The sequence below is a fragment of the Tinamus guttatus genome, unplaced genomic scaffold (genome assembly GCF_059628265.1).
Source record: "Tinamus guttatus ecotype Peru unplaced genomic scaffold, ASM5962826v1 Tinamus_guttatus_pri_ptg000098l, whole genome shotgun sequence".
NCBI lineage: Eukaryota > Metazoa > Chordata > Aves > Tinamiformes > Tinamidae > Tinamus > Tinamus guttatus.
This window is the reverse complement of record NW_028288632.1, coordinates 310,679-316,678: the sequence shown is the minus strand read 5'-3', so window position 1 is coordinate 316,678 and position 6,000 is coordinate 310,679.

The window sequence follows — 6,000 nt, the reverse complement described above, 5'->3', positions numbered from 1 at the left end:
CCCGCTCAGCTGAGCACATGGGGATTCCCTTTCTAAAGAACTTGGGGATAGATTTTTGAGAGAGAGAGGTGATCTCACTCCTTTTACTTGTGAGAATAATTGCCAGGAAACTCTGTGGGACTCATTTTGAGACTGGCCTATGATTTCTGTATCTTGTCCCCCCAAATTCAATGTATAATAAGTGCAAAGTGAAGAGTAAATTTCTGAGGGAACACAAGAGTTTTGTATCTGGTATTTTTACCAGTTTAATTAGCTCTATTTTACTTGTCACTTCTTGGATATATAGTAATAGTTCCTTGAGAGACAGTGTGTCAGGTGTGTACTCTTAAACTCCTAATTTCTTTCAGTGTTCTTTTTCTTTCAAAACACACTCCTTAAGGGTGTCTAGGAACATGTACTTAGTTTATTTTTGTATCAGATACTTGTCTTCTATCACCCATCTTTCACCATGAACTCAAATCAAAACTATCCACTAAACTAGTAATCCTCTCTTCTGAATTTTCTAGAGTAGGGTATTTTCTAAAATTTCCACACTAGCTATCACTGATTAGCTTCACTAGTCATATTGGGAGTCTCCTGGAGAGAGGATAGTTATGGTTAAGACCCTGCTACCAGTGCATCGTGAAAAGTATTCCAGAGCTTTCTAAACAACTTTATGCTAAAAATGTGTTCCTCAGACTTTAAACACTCAGCATCACTCATCCTGTAAACACTTGTTGAGTTGAACAGGTGTTATCAAAGGAGAGAACATCTTAAGGAAAATCCCTAACATAGCATGGCCAGAGTTAAGATACTCTCCAACCAAACACTCAACCATGCATTCACATAAACATCCAACAAGCAGTATATTTTAAAACATACCATTATCCAAGCAACTGCTTTTTCCCCATGTGTTTCTCCAGTTAGAAAATGCCATTGTCCTAATCATTTGCTAAACTCTTTCTAACACTCATTCTCCTTCAAAAAAATTCAAATTCAGGTTACATTTTAAAATTCTGTTGGCTGATTAATTATGCTGTTGCATTAAAAAAAATCTCTTTCCCTGATGCTCTCTTTTCCCTCTCCCTGTCCCTTCTTTCGGTACCATCATTTTGTTATATCCAAGAATTTTCAGATATCCAGTCTTAAGAGAACTTATCACTTTCTTTTTGATTCTGCGATTGTTTTCCTCTAATATCTAGAATCTGCTCTTTTAGTAACAATTAAGCAAAATCAATTATTTAAATAATACCTTTGTTCCGAAGATCATGGAGCATTCCCACTGCCTCTGCAAGCTTTGTCCAAAACTAAAGGGCGAATACCTCTGAAAGTGAGCACAGCAAGTGCCTAGTAATGCAGTCTCACAACACAAATCATAGGATGTGAACTATGTTATTCCACATAACTTAAACTGTGGGGGAAATCTGGAGGGGAGGAATGTCAACCAGAGCGAGACACTCATTAGAATTAGCCATGGTGTTCTGAGTTCCACCTACAGGACAGGTCAGCTTGACATATTTTTTCACATCCTAGGCTATATCCCAGGCTATCCCCAGCCACAGAATTGACAGGTCATTTGAATCACTTTTTTCTGCATCATCAGGCACTGCTTGTTTTTTTCTCCCATGTATTGCACTTGCCTTGAGGTTAGGCAGTCAAGCATACTTCTTGGTTGGGAAGAAGGAAGTGCCAGCAGATCTTCATCGGTTCACGCTAACCTGATTGACTTTACAACAGAACAGAGAAGGACCACACTCTTGTGCTCACACAGGCACAATTTAGAGAGGGCAGCTGAGGAATAGAGCACTCAACTGCTGGAGTTACCTTAAGAGGCAGTGTACAGAGGAGGGAATTCACGTACATGTTCCCCAGCTTTGTGTCTTCTTAACCTTCCACTTCTACAGGGGACAATTTGCCTGAACACAACAGGTTAAGGGACTGGTGTTAGAGTTAAAGTTTTCAGCTCAAGAGAAGGCTACACAGTGCAGCACAATCACAGCCCCAAATAGCTGTTTGAAAAGGGACCTCTAATGGCAGACATGTACTTTACACAAAAGGAAGAATTCATAATTCATTTCCAATATGTGCCCAATTGCATATAACAAGAATTAGCAGCCATACAACATACCATATGTCTAGTCCTTAGATACAACATTCTTAATTTTCAAGAAGAGTCATAACCAGCTGGGTATGTGGTATCAACTCACAGGACTTCTTAAACAGGAACACTATTGAACAGGAGCCACTTCTTTCTTCTTGCGATAAATTAATCTCAATTACTAAATGAAGATGTGAGAAATCAGAAGTGCAGTTATATGCAAGCCTGGCTACTCTCAATTCTAGTGCAGAAATCACTCTGGGGACATATACTTATTTTCTCACAGTACTACTTCTGCCATATTAGCTGATTTTCAAAGGCAAAGCAAAAGGCTTCACCTTTTGGTCTTGCATTTTTGCCCACAACCCCTAACACCAGTAAGGCAGTAGTTGGGAAGAAAGGACCTGAATCACCTTCACACTGGTGCAAACTAAGATTTCCATGTTTATGATGTGTGCGATCAGAATATGCCTTGCAGATCCACCTAGGTATTTCTGCAGTTTTTCATTGGAATTCAGCAGGTAATTCAACTACTGCCACTGCAGAACAGACTTGGTGTCGTTTTTTCATAGATTGGTCAGCTCTACAGCAAAGGGAGTACAAATATGGGTATTTATACTATCAGCAACTGTGACTCAGGGTAGCAGCTGTGGAATCACTTTACTAATAGCAGTTACATTTTCACAAATGTATTTCCTATCTGTTCATAGGAGCATTATAAAGGTTTGCCTGATTAACAGCAGAAATGGTCTCTATAATGGGCAGAAGGATTCAAATTCAAATCTGTCAGATTTGGAAATCAGTAGATTTTCTCTTTTGTTCAGAGACTCTTAGACTCTATGGCCAGAAGAGACCTCCATTTTCACCTAGGTTGACCTTTTTGTGAAGAGCCTGGATAACTTTTTTCAGAACTGGATCAAAGAATGTCCTTTAAAAAGAGATCTAATCTTGTCGTTAGGATTCAAAGTGATGGTGACCTAACCTTTTTCCACAAAAGGCTGGTAAGATGCCAGTTCTATAACATAAAAGCCAGACAACATGAGCTAAATATTTTGGCCTTTATTACAAGGAATAAGGATGAAAGTCGCTGTACTGGAAGTCGCTGGTTGCCTAGAGACTAGTGTTCATGACCTAACTATATTTAGCAGGGGCAAGCACAAGAAAGTCCCAAACATGCAAAGCTTCAAAAGCATTAGTTTATTAAATCCCAGGAAAGTGATAATCTGGATCAACTGGGGAAATATATCTGGGTAGAAAAAAATGAATGGAAATTGTGAGCACTTGAAGAGAGTTAATCAGTTGACAAAAAGCCACCATCAAGGAAAAGAACATCGGCCCATGCTGGTTTCAGTTGCTAAGAAAAAAACGTGAATAAAAACAAACAAGCAATTCATAACAAATGGAAGATTTGGAAACAGATCATAAAAAAGAGACCTATTGCTGGAAGGTTTGAGGACAATGTCAAGCTTTTTTAGATCACTAAGAATATTGGCATTAAAATAAAAAAGTAGGTCTAGAAATGTTGGGCCACACTTAGATGCACCTGATCAGATTGCTTATAATGGTATAGAAAAGACAGAATAAACATTTCCTTACTATATTTGGAAGAAAGCAAGGTGAAACCTGTACACCAAGTGGGACCGATGAACTATTTTCTAACCCAATAATTATTGAGATGTTATACAATAGCTGCAAGATTCTTTCAGTCTTCTTTGTATCTAAATTTTATAAAAAGAATTGGCTCAGGTGACTCCTGCATCCCTATTAATTTTTAATAAATCTTGGGATTTAAGCACTGGAAAATCAAGTGAGTGAAAATATTGTGATATTCACTATTCAATAAGAATGAGGAGAATGGCACAGATAATTGTAAGTTAGTTAGCCTGATTCAGTCTTGGTAAGATAATGAAAAGGTTGCTATAGGATTTAGCTGAAAAAGACTTGAAGGGTAAGATTATAATAAGTGTCAGTCAGCATATTTTTAGAGAAATTAGTCAGACCAAAGAAATCTATTGAGAAGACTGCAAGTTAAATTGATGAAGACAATATTGATATAATATATATGGAATTTTATAAGGTAGTTGACTTAGTACCGCATGACACTAATCTCAAAAAAATAGTGCAGTGCAGTAAGAGCAGAACACTCATTAAATGGATCAAAAACTAGCTAAATGACAGTTATCAATATCTGTTTGCCGAATAGAAGCTGTCACTGGGTGATACAGCTTCTTGACTCAGAAAAGTATCAGCTGGCAATGGGATTTTCCATGGCATACAATGTTGTATTGGAGATGGAAATTTCTATGATATGTAGAGCCATAAATAAGCATTGTGTAAAACAAAATCCAGAGCTTGGAGGGAAAACACTGAATCTTGATAATGCTTAGCAGAGGCCACTAACAAAGGAACGTTTTAATACTCGGATCCCTGAAGAAGAACGAAAAGCAACATGTTATCTAAACCAACAAAGTTAGTTCAGAAGCAGCAAGAACTGCTGCTCAGGCTGGTTTGCAGCCAGCCTGACTACAAACTGCTGTCTAAGGAAGTTTGAAGGCCAAAGGCATTGTGAGAACAAGAAGGATAAGGGAAGTGAGACCACCAAATTGAGGGATGAGACTCCCTTCTGGAATTTGCGCAGGCGCAGTCCTAGAAGGATGATATAACAGAAAGGCGGAGATTTACCCGCCCCGGGTGGCCTCCTGGCACGTGCTGGCCCTACGTGGCCCCAGGGGATAAAATACGAAGGGCAGTTTTGGGGGACGGAGACTCCCAATATCGAGGCCAATGTTGTCTCCCACGGGGGCGCCCGCTATGATTGAGAGCCTGCCGGCCCCTCCAGCCCACTACCTTGGAGAGATGCGTGGTCTCGTAATTCTGCTGGCAAGTATTATTCAGTAAGTAACTTTTTTGTGTTCACACGTACTAACCAATTCGTTTTCGTTTGTACTTGTATCTATTTTGTGTTAATTAAAGGCATCATTGTTATTAAGTCTATTTCTTGTCCATCGATTGCCGAATCCTGAGCCCATCTGGCACAGATGTGGTCTTCTTTGAATCCACTTTGTGGGCAGCAAATGTGTGGGTATGTATTCAAAATGAACCATGTTCTGCTGTTGCTCCATGTGCAATGGGAGGAACCATAGAGCACTCAAGGATTATACATCTGATAACTCTAGGTCAAAATTGGTGGTAGAATAGACCACAACTTCAGTTAGACTTTTTTTAAAGAAAATACCAGCTTTCTTGGCAAAAGAATGGAAGCTTTTGACTAACAGTCCATGCTCACATACCAGCAGTTCTACACAGCTCAGAGCAAATCAGGACAGAAGGGCTGAGAAATACGGGCTGGCATGTCATGGATCTGAAACCCATATTGCGTCTTCCCCGAGTGGCACAACCATGTTGACTCCACAAATGTAACAAGATATTTTCAAAGTATGATCACTTAATTAAATCAAATCCTTTTTTTCTTGAGATCATTCCTCAAGTTTGACCTATTTTGGAGATATGGGTGTGATAAAATCGAGTTAGATATTAGGAAAAATTTCTGCACAGAAAGAGTGATGAAGCATTGGAACAGGCTGCCTAGGGAAGCAATGTAGTCATCGGCCCTGGCAGTGTTCAAAAAAATGTGTAGATGAGGCACTTAGGACATGGACCAGCAGGCATGGTGGTGATGCAGTCGGATTTGGTGATCATAGAATCATAGAATCATAGAATGCTTAGGGTTGGAAGGGACCTCTAGAGATCATCTAGTCCAACCCCCCTGCATACGCAGGGACACCTAAAGCACGTGGCACAGGACTGCATCCAAGCGGGTTTTGAAGATCTCCAGAGAAGGAGACTCCACAACCTCTCTGGGCAGCCTGTTCCAGTGCTCTGTCACCCTCACTGTTAAGAAATTTTTCCTTAAGTTCCTATGG